Source organism: Triticum urartu, chromosome 1A (assembly GCF_056163025.1).
Source record: "Triticum urartu cultivar PI428250 chromosome 1A, HENAU_Tu73, whole genome shotgun sequence".
NCBI lineage: Eukaryota > Viridiplantae > Streptophyta > Magnoliopsida > Poales > Poaceae > Triticum > Triticum urartu.
Genome location: NC_141873.1, coordinates 300,560,714 through 300,571,864, shown reverse-complemented (window position 1 = coordinate 300,571,864; position 11,151 = coordinate 300,560,714). Strand labels below are relative to the sequence as shown.

General features: G+C 42.1%; 1 long non-coding RNA gene across 1 annotated transcript; it reads left to right on the top strand.

Moving 5' to 3' along the window:
- The first annotated feature begins 5,640 nt into the window (after positions 1–5,640).
- LOC125508867 (uncharacterized) lies at positions 5,641–9,707 on the top strand. The gene is made up of 3 exons (XR_007283852.2): positions 5,641–6,404; positions 6,525–9,166; positions 9,286–9,707. It is a non-coding gene; the product is annotated as an uncharacterized LOC125508867 (long non-coding RNA).
- The last annotated feature ends 1,444 nt before the right edge of the window (positions 9,708–11,151 follow it).

Sequence of the window (11,151 nt, the reverse complement as noted above, 5' to 3'; positions counted from 1 at the left end):
CACACTACCAGAACTTCACATGGCTTTAAGCAAATAACAAACAGAAGGAAGAAGTTCAACCATACCCTGACTAAAAGTTCGGCCAACCTTTTTCCAGCAGTTGATAGGCCACCTTGAGAACAATTCATCCTGTAGGTAGGAGAGGAATTCCATGGAAATCCATGTCTTGCAGAGGGTGCGAAGTTCATCTGCACGAAGCAAGAAGGTCAGACAAGGCAAGATTTAAGTAGAAGGCAACAATTGGGAGGAAGTTCATGTACTGTTGCTGAATTTGAAGGCGCCGCCGATGCCGCTCCGCCGAGGAGTTGCTACGTTGGCCGCGCCGTTCGCCGTTCGCCGTAGCTTGCGTCGGGGCCGTCATATGGTCTGCCAAGGCGTCGGGCGGTGAGGATGGAACGAGGATGCGGCTTCCTGAAGTCCATGGCGGCTTCGCCGCGTCCAGGCGGCACGGGCTCCCTCGCGTCGGCGTCCTCCGTCACTTGCCCGCGCCGGTGGTCGGCCAGGAGCTAGAGACGGAGGGGAGGCGGCGGATCCGGCCGGCTAGGAGCTGTAGACATGGGGGTGGCGGATCCGGCGAAGATTGGTGGCGAGGAGGGGAGGAGCGGCGAGGAGGGGGGCTGGGGCGGCTCGGGATCGAGGGGATCAGGTGGATCCCGTCGAGGCATCTCGGGATCGGGTGGGATCCTGTCGGGGCGTCTCGGGTCGGACTAGGCAGTTCAGGGAAGTTCAGGAGGGGTCCGTCAGGCCCTTATAGGGGCTGCTGTGATCCAAATAACTATTCTAATCCTGGGATTAGAATAGTGTCGTATATGTGTATAGGTAAAGCTGTGTCTACATAGCTTGCTACATCAATAGCTATCATAGCTTGTTATATATATATATATATATATATATACATAAACACTATTCTGATCACGGGATCAGAATAATATTCTGATCACAACATGAACTTCCCGAGTAACGCGCCTGACCTTCCCTGAGTACTAGGTTGAACTTCAGCTAAAAGGTGTCCAAATGGGGCTTACGATATACCGTTGGATAGCTATGGACATCAGTATCATGACCCAACTTAAATTTTTGGCAAAATGTAAGCAGTTTAAGAGCAGTTTTGAAAACCATTTTTTCTTCATACAAAAAACGTGAATCGTATTTTTGATCGCATTTTTAAACCGTTTATCGAAATGAGGCAAATAATATGGCGTTGGAAAGCTGCTGCAAAACCGCTCCTTCCACATGTTGAAAGTTTTTCTCTAATTCCCTATGGTTAAATAGTAATTCGGAAAATCATAAAATTTCGCAAACCGAACACCCGAGTTCGTATTTTCGATGCCATTTCTAAATGGCTAATCCAATTGAGGCAAATAATATGGTGTTGGAAAGATTATGAAATTGCGCTACTTTTTTATGTTAATTTTTTTTCTAATTTTGAATTGTTTAAAAGTAATTTAGAAAACGGTACAAGTTCCACCGAGTTCGTATTTTCGAGCTAATTTTTTAACCGTGCGTCCAAATGCAGCAAATGATATGGCGTTGGAAAGCTTGAAGAAATGCGAAACTTTTTTGTATATATTGTTTCTCCTAATTCATTACGATTTTATGTCAGTTTTGAAAATGGTTAAAAACGTATTTTTGCCGTAATTTCTACAAACTTTTTCGGAATGGGGCAAATAATATACCGCTGAAAAGCTACGGAAAATGCGAAACTTTTTCATGTTGATGGTTTTCTATGAATCCTGACCGTTTTCAAGTAATTTCAAAAATGGTGAGATCATTCGTTCTGCCTTTATCGCGTAACAGATTCTTCAAAAATGCACCACGTGAAGAACCTGAACTTCTCGGCATGTCTACTTGAACTTCACTCTGTTTTTCACGTGTTTTTTTTGCTCGTAGCTCTCCATCCACTGCTCGCAGCTCTCCGTCCACTCACCGGAATTGAGCAAGTGATATACCAGTGGAAAGCTGATGTAAACACGCAACTTTCCTGTGTTAATCATTTTTTCATACTCGCGACGATTTTAAAAGTTTTTCATCTGATATTCATTCAGTGTAGTAGGTGAACTTCCTGCTGTTTTACGTTGAACTTCTGTGATGTATTTTTTCATTTGTAATTTTCTCATCCATTCGTTAGTGTTACACAAATAATATTCCTTCTGTACAAACATCTCTAACAATATTTTTTTTAACTTTCTTCGATCGAGGACATGAATTTATAACAAGAAAAAATTTAGTATTTGCTTTTTTATTCCTTTTTAATACCAAATGCACATCGTATTGTACGTGGACTTCTCGCAGTTATCAATCCGAACTTCTCTCGGTTACGTGAAAATATTTTGTTTTTTATGAATATTAATCTGAATTTTCTAAAAAAAATTTATGAATTTTGCGCTTTATTTTTCAAAGTTGAACTTCTTGTTATTTTATTTTTGAACTTCTTGTTTCCATTCTTTAATAACGAGGGAAATCTGAGTTTTCTATAATCATCGAACTTCTCCATCTTTTTAATATGGACTTCTTGTTTTTTATTAATCTTTTTTATGAAATTTTGAAGCGCTCTATTTTTAAAAGTTGAACTTCTTGTTATTTATTTTTTGAACTTCTTGTTTCCATTCTTTTAATAACTAGGAAAATATGAGCTTTCTATAATTATCGAACTTCTCCATCTTTTTAATATGGACTTCCTAGTTTTTTATTAATCTTTTTTTATGAAATTTTGAAGCGCTCTATTTTTTAAAAGTTGAACTTCTTGTTATTTAATTTTTGAACTTCTTGTTTCCATTCTTTAATAACGAGAAACATCTGAGTTTTCTATAATCGTCGAACTTCTCCATCTTTTTAATATGGACTTCTTGCTTTAATTTCTTTTAGCAACGGAAAAAATCCTACATTTTGATAGACATCGAGCCACCCCGCTTTTAAATTTGAACTTCGAGGTTTATTTTAAGAGAGAAAATGTTTACTATAAAACTGTTTGAGATGCCTTTTTCAGTGACCTTCTCTGGGTTTGTAACAAGCATTAAACCTGTTGCGCCGCAAACATTATTTTTTGTAAATTGAACTTCATAGTTTTATTTTTCTTACAATGGTAATAATTTGAGTTTCCCGTATACATCAAACTACTCTTTTTTAATTTGAATTCATCATTTTTATTCTTTAGTAACAAGGAAAATATGAGTTTCTTTATAAATATCGACTTCTCTATTTTGTAATTTGGACTTCTTGGTTTATTTTCTTTCAGTGACGGCGAAATCCAAGTTTTGTAATAAATATTGAACATGTTTGTTTTTTAAATTTGAACTTCTAGTGTTTTTCTAGAAATGGTGATAATCCCGTTTGTACGATTTTTTGAACCGCTCTATGTTTAAAATCTGAACTTCTTAATTTTTTATTAGAAACGATGAAATATTCGTTTCAAAGTGCTCTCTTGTTTTTGTACTATTTGTGTTATTTTTGTGTGTGAACTTCTTATGTCCTTCCCATCAACAGATTCATATTTTCCATTTTTTTATACATCAAACTTTTGCATTACTTTATTTTGAACTTCTTGTTTGCATTCTTAAATAATGAGAAAAATCGCAGTTTCTATAATCATCGAACTTCTCCATCTTTTTAATTTGGACCTCCTGGTTTATTTCTTAGTAGCAAAAAAAATCTAGTCATGTAATAAACATCGAACCACTTTTTGGAAAATAGTATGCTTGTTGGCAATATCAATGAACATGTATAGAGCGGAGAAGCACAATTGATTTAACGAAACATTTCTGAGGATTTTGTAAAGAGTAAACTATATTCCCTTTTTTATTAATTTTTGTTTCTGTTTGAGAACAAAGAGAACATTCTTTTTCCTGTTAATGATTTGAAGTGAATTTTATAGACTTCAATTTTGTTTTATGCTCTTTTTAAATTTGTTTGCCACTTCAAGTTTAAATTATTTGAACTTGCTGAGATACACATAACACACTTGACCTTCTCGAACACAACATTTTGACCTTCACAAATAAAAATTTAGGCATACAAGACAAACAGTGCATTCTCTGCATCCATTTTTTATGATGGCAACATGGGTGCAGGGGCTCGTCGATGTGTTGTACATTTTTGCAGATGGCAACAAGAATGGAATCAGTTTAACAAAACCAAAGAAACTAATTGTAGAACATGTGTAAACGAACCGAGGGGTACATTTCTTTTTTCAACAAACAAAACAAGTGATACATGTAGCCAGACCCTCACAAATTTCAGTAGCAATAATAACATCTAAAAGGTATTTGCTGAAGATGATCATTGCATCGTGTTGCTGCAACTTCTCTAAGAAGAGTCTCCATGTGCCCATGTGAGTGTATAGGGGAAGTTGGACTGCACGCATGCACTTTTTTGCAGACAACAGCCGCTGTAGTCAAACAACAAGATGTTGGTGTGATCCAGGAGCTGCGGTGGCGAACGTCCTGGGGCCACGTAGTTGAACGACCCAAGTCGATGGAGTTGAACGGCGTTTGTGCTGCCGCAGCCATTGGAAGGAGACTCCATGGTGGCAGGGGAGCCTCGCCGGGGACCGAGAGTAATTGCACGATCCCGTCCGAGCTTTGCCATTGGCATCAGCCGGGAGGTCGAGGAGCGGCATGGATCCGCTGGGGAAGCAACGCATCTGGCGATGGGTAGGATCTAGGGGGAGCTCCTTGGAGGTAGAGAAGGAGAAGGGGAAGGCAGAAGGAGGCAGGAAGGAGGAGCGGCGCACCTTGCCGGGGACCAAGCCGGGAGCAGGCGCTGGGCCGCGTGGCCGGCCATGAAAGTGTTATTGGGGCATAGCCAAGAGGAGGAACGAGAGAAAGGGGGCGCGGATCGGAGTTGGGCGGCGCGCTGGGGGAGGCGGCGGCGGCATCCGGTGGTTGGGGTCCTCGGCCGCGGCGGCGGGATCCAGCAGTTAGGCACGAGGTCGCGGCGGCGGTTGAGGGTGGAAGGAGGCCACCGCCGCGGTGGAAGAAGTGGAGGAAGGCCGGTGACGACACGGCGGCAGGGGTGCGGGAGGGCTCGTGGCGGCAGAAGCTCCTCGAAGGGCGCGCGCGGCGTGGAGTTCCGGCGGGATCTGAGGGCGGCGGCGGGATGAGGGGCTCGGGGAGGAGAGGTTGCGGGTGGATTGGAGAAGCGAGTCGGGGCAGGGAAGGTGGGTTTTTTTTCTTATCGGAGGTTGGTTAAGATTTCCAAATTCGGGAAAACCTGATCGGCGTCTATATAGGGTGGATCGTGATCCGAATAACTATTTTGATCCTGGGATCAGAATAGTGCCACTATATATATGACTAATTTTCTATACTCCTGGGAGTATGTACTCCCATCTTCAATATACCCTGTAGATGCATTAATTATACCTCTTTATTATTCTCAATATACTTTATTAAATATTCTAGGATACCCCAATACAAGTTTTGTGGAAAAAAATATCATTTTTGACGTACTTTTTGCAATATACCTTTTTCACATACGAACAAATCAGTATATATGTAAACCTTTAAATATATATAGACTCACATAATTTTTCCATGAAAATTATTTTAAGGTATCTACGTAGTAATTAATAATGAAGTATATTAAAAATAATAAAAAAGTATAAAAGATTCATATATGAGGAGCGGGAGTACGTACTAGACGCGCAGACGACGACGACAGTAGAAACTCCCCGACCCGTTCCCAACCTAACCCGCCTCCTACCGCCGGAGGCAGCCGTTGCGGGCGAGCAAGCGACGGCGGCAGCCGGAGCGAGGGAGCCCGCGGCGCCGTGACGGGTAGCTCCTCCGATCCACGCGCTGCCACCGGCTGGCCGCCCGCACGCCTCCCCGCCGACGGGCTCGCCGGCCCCTCCCCACGCGCCTTCCCTCCGACAAGCGCTGCTCCCGGATCCTCCCCGCACGCCTCCCCTCCGACGGGCTCGCCGGCCCCTCCCCGCGCGCCTCCCCTCCGACGGGTGCCGGCGCCTCCCCGCCGACGGGCGCTGGCCCCTCCCCGTCCGCCTCCTCGCTGGCGTTACTCGTCCCCTCCCCACGCGCCTCCCCGCGGGCGTTCGCCGGCCCCTACCCGCGAGTCTCCTTGCCGCCGGTCCCTCCCCGTGAAGCTCCCCGCCGCCATCGACGCCAGCTGCTGCCCGCAAACGGGATGGATTCAATGCCCGCTGCCGGATCCAGCGCCCCCCACCACCATCTCCCGATTCACTGCCTGCCGCGCATGGCGTCGCCCTTCCTTCCTTCCTCTTATTCTTCTCTCCCAGCCGGCAGTGGCATCCCATGTGCTGCAGCTTCCAGCGTCGTCCTCTGCCTTGTCGGCGCACAAGCCGTTCGCCTCAGCCACCCCAGTCCGTTCACAATTTCCAGCAGAGTCCGTTCAACACTAGCGTGCAGCTACCCGCCTCCTAGATTCAGGTTTTTTACATGCTCAAATGGGAAGCCAGTCTTCGTATCAGGCTACTCTTCTTACAAACACCTGAACCGAACTCAATCTCGTGTGTTACCGTCCTCTCATCTTGTCTGTTTTATTCTCAGGGACGCATTCATGGCTTCATTCAACAATTGGACTGTGGGCAGATGTTGATCAACAAGTGAGCTAAGGGACTGGGACGCCCTCCTCGCCGCGGCGTCATTGCTGGCCGTCAGCGGCGGAAGCGGGGTGGCGGTCGGGACCTTGTCGTGCTCGTCTCCGACTACTGTCAAGGTATGCATGCACATCTGTACTTTAGTCAACAAAAGACAACAGGGATTGGTATTATGATTTGTGTTCTGATTGGTCCTGCGTGTTACTTTAATGTTGGACTGAGGAACCTGACATTAAAATGAATCATCTACAGGCTGGAACATGGAGCTTGCAGCTTATGTTTGTTGTAGTTTGAACTTAGGCTCGTCTCTCTCTTGTACTTCAGTTATTCTTCAGTTTTCAGTATTGGTGTAGTCTGTATGGTGAAGATGAAGTTCCTTTTTGAACTTCTCCGGTTAATATAGATGAACTTGGTCATCTTTTTTATATGTACTTACATCAGCTCATCCAGTTGTTCGTGTACTTGTAATACTAATCAGTTCAGATCTCGAGAGAGGTAAGCTCAGAGAAAAAAATACAGAAGTTCAAAGTCGATAAAAAGGGGGATGTTATTTCTTTGTTGTTATTTTTTTGCAAGCAGATGCGACAGACGGAGGCAAGATGCAAAGTGTGCTATTTGTTAGATGTTCAGTGCAGATTTTTCTCTAAGAAAAAAGCAGCAGGAGGCAGCAGTTTTGAATGTGCTAGTTGTAAGTCACTTAGTTGTTAGATGGTAATTTCAGATTTTTGTAGATGCAACAACTAGTTTGTTTTCTTGTGGTAGTTGAACTAGTCTTGGTTCATATATTTCTCTGAGAAAAAAGTAGCAAGAGGCGGCAGTATTGAATGATCTTTGTTAGATGTTCTGTAAATATTATGGAATTTTCTGTGGGACACACCTGAACTGAAGTTGTAACCCACTAAAAGAAACTTCAACTTGTTTGAGCATATACTGGTTAGGTTAATTATCATTACTATAGCTCTCTGCTATCCCATTTGCATACCCTATAATCAATGAACGATGTGCGCATACTTCTGAATTGTCTTGCCACCGTGGCCGAGTTAGCTTCAACCTGTGTAGTTTAGTTGCCATATCTGTGATGCATCCACAGTTAGTTGACCACAACTTGTACAATTAAATGCCACCTCTGGTTTCAGGTTTCTTCGTTGTTGTAAGGCTTGTGAAATATCTTACCACTGAGGTTGTGGTGCCTTTTTCTTTCAGTAAAAATTCAGGTTGGGAAGCTTATTTTTTCCAAAGTGATTGTTTGGGTACTACAAGCTCCCACAGAGTGGAAGCGACTGTTACAACAGGTTTGAAGTAGATATTACACAAGGTTTGATTTTTCTAGACCATGTACAAGAACAGTAGCGTACTTATGCAGTGGTCTGCCTTTTCTTAACTTTATTTGATTTTTTCGTGAAATATATAAAAGCCAGTAGCAGTACTATTACTTATTTTACCACAGGTCATTGACTTAAACTATATCAGTTTAGCACATGTACTTACAAACCAAATCAACAGGTTTGTAGGTTTTTTTCAGCTCATCTTGTTGGCTTTTTTGGTTCATATTGCAGGCTTTTAGGATTAGATTCTCATGTCTGTTTCAGTATTAAGGAGAAGTAAAACCATTCATTTCTTGTATATTTATTATTACTGTAGTACTAGCTACTCCGTTCTAGTAGTATACGGAGTATGTGATCAGCTCATGCAGTATATACTATGCACAAAATGTCTGTAGGGTGCTTTACATACAAAGAACTTGCTTTCTCTAGACCATGCAAGCTTCCTCAAAGGAGCTCATGTCGAACGAGTGCTTTACATACAAATGAGCGCAAAGATGGCCATTAGCTTAATTTGGATGTCGCGTGGGTGGCACCATTATCGTAAATTTTTGTTTCTGCACTAAGTTTCTTAATGTATTTTCTTCACAAAAGTTTAGTGAAAAATTTACTTCATGTCGCAACTGTATGTTCACCTATGAAGGTATCTCTCATTGCTTATTGTTACATTAATTTCCATGGTAAGAAAGGTTTACATTAAAAGTAACATCCATATAGGAAAAATGCTTCTATTCTAACACTTTTTTTTGGAAAAAAGAGCACTAGTACTGATGAGTCGTATTGACAAGGATGCCGTCTACAATTCTGATGAGTCCTACTGAGAAGGAGATAATTATTGTGCAACTGGAAAAAACAAATGTTTTATAAAGAAATATGCTTGAAGTTCAATTACTATGGTCTAAAAAATTCAATTACATCGCTAGTGCATTCAGAATTGCTAATTTTAAAAAAATGAAGTTCCTGTTTCAGGATTATGTAAGTTCAAAATTATTGTATGATAGGTGTGCCATAGTTATCTGGACTTCAATTCTGACTAATATTCCATTATAGTACTACTGCATATTCACTTCTGATTGCTTCTTGCTGCCACTATTTTTATCATGATTTTGTGTGTCCACCCAGGAGTGTTTTTGTTTCTGTATTTTAGCTCCTCAACAACAGAAGCATGTACATGTATTACTACTGCGAAGGTTCAAAAATCAGAACTCAACAAGTTCAACGTCGATGGTACTGTGCACATGCGCTAAGCCGTTCTACACAGCTAAAGGAGGTGCTAGCTTTTCCCCACACCTCCCCCTGGATGTTCATCTCCTTATCTTGTGTATGTTCAGTTCAACATCAGGTGATTCTTCAGGTCACCTTAGTGTGCATTTTCTGTTCATCTTGCAGGTGAAGGTGCTCCCCTTGGGTTCATCTTGCAGGTTTCGTTCAAACTTGGCCACCTAGGTCGTTCAACAACACCACTAGAGCCCGTTCAGTTGCTGGCGTTCCAACTAGCCACTCAAAGTTGTGGCCATTTAATGACACTTTCTACATTTGAGACATGTGAAACTGTAGCCTTCCAGTGTTACCGTTTGGTAGCTCAGGATGCTTTATGTTTTGGAGATCTACAGAGTGACTATCTGAGAGCTGTGTTGGACTTTCTCATTACAGCATGGAACTTCTCTAGAAATCCTAGTTGATTTTTAATGTTTGTTCCTCATCAGTTCTAAAAATCTTAGAGCATCCGTCCAACTATGTATCAGGATATACTATGTTGTAAATTTATGTATGCTTGTATGTGCAAAAATATATTACGGTTGCTGCTTCTATTTCTTGTGGTGAGGATGTTGTAAGTTCAACACGACGTCCCAGATAATCTGGCAAATAATCTCAAACAAAAAGAAACCCTACGGAAATTCAAATGATAAAAGTTCATGTTGTAAAATGAGAGAAGTCCAAAACATAATTGCAAAAAAATGAGTTAAAAAAATAAACGCACGAAAAATTTCTATCTGAAAGAATATCATTCAGTTCAACGATATAAAGCATGCAAGTTTGGGACTATGATACAATAAATCGTTGAAAAGTTACGAGTAAAACCATATCGAAAAAACAGAGTAATGTCTAGTCTATGAAAACATGCTCGGTACAAATCCATACGGACATCCATTCAAGTACTCCTTTTCTAGAACCTTTCAAAATTACTCTATGAAAAATACTAAGTTCAACACGACGTACTAGATAAGTTTGGGAAAAAAGCTCAATTAAAAGAAACCCCACGAAAATTCAAATGGTAAAAGTTGAAGTTGTAAAATGAAGGAAGTCCAGAACATCGTTGAAAAAAATATTAGTTAAAAAAACACACAAAACATTTTCTTAAAAAAATGCCATTCAGTTCAACGATATAAACCATGCAAGTTCGGGGACGATAATACCGTGAACCGTTGAAAAGTTACGAGGAAAACTGTCGTGCAATTCTCGCGGCAGATGTCCTAGAGCAAGGACTTAGTCGTAGGGCCATCGCACTAGGAAGCTTAAAGGGGTTAATCGGGACAAAGGACACGAGAGAGTTTTTATACTAGTTCGGCCCCTTAAGGTGAAGGTAAAAGCCTACGTCTAGTTGGGTTGAGTATTGCTAGGGTTTTGATCTCCAAGAGGCTCAACTCGCCGGCTTGGTTATCGATTTGCTGTTTCTTGCCCTAAGCCGCCACCGGGTCGTCCTCTTATATACATGGGTTGACGCCTGGTGGCCTACAGAGTCCCGGCCGGCTCATAATCGTGTCCGGGTCGGTGACTTTCTTTACATGCCTTTCTTTACAAGTCTTTCCTTAGATATGGCGGTTCATAATATCAGGCCTTAAACCGCCTTCAGGCTCTTGGGCCTTCTATAATACTTAATAAACTACAACCTTGGATGTTTAATGGGCTTCTTGCGTAACCCGCCATTGGGGCTGACCCGGCCCCTCCTGGGCGAGTCTCAGCTGATAGTAATATCCCCAACATTAGGCCCCGGGTTGACTTTAAACTTTGTTCCTTGTCAATCTTCCATACTTAGCCAAAAAATCCATCTTCTTAACCCGCCGTGACGTCATCTCTTGAAAACGCAAAAGATTTTCATGACATCATCTTCCAACGGATCTTTTATCTTTAATGCTTCCCGAGAATCGAGGCGCCTATATAGCTGGATAACCATTATTCGGTTCTCCCTTGATTTTCACGCCCGTCTGTTCGCATCTTTCCTTATAAATAGGCTCGCCCCAGCCTTCCTCATTC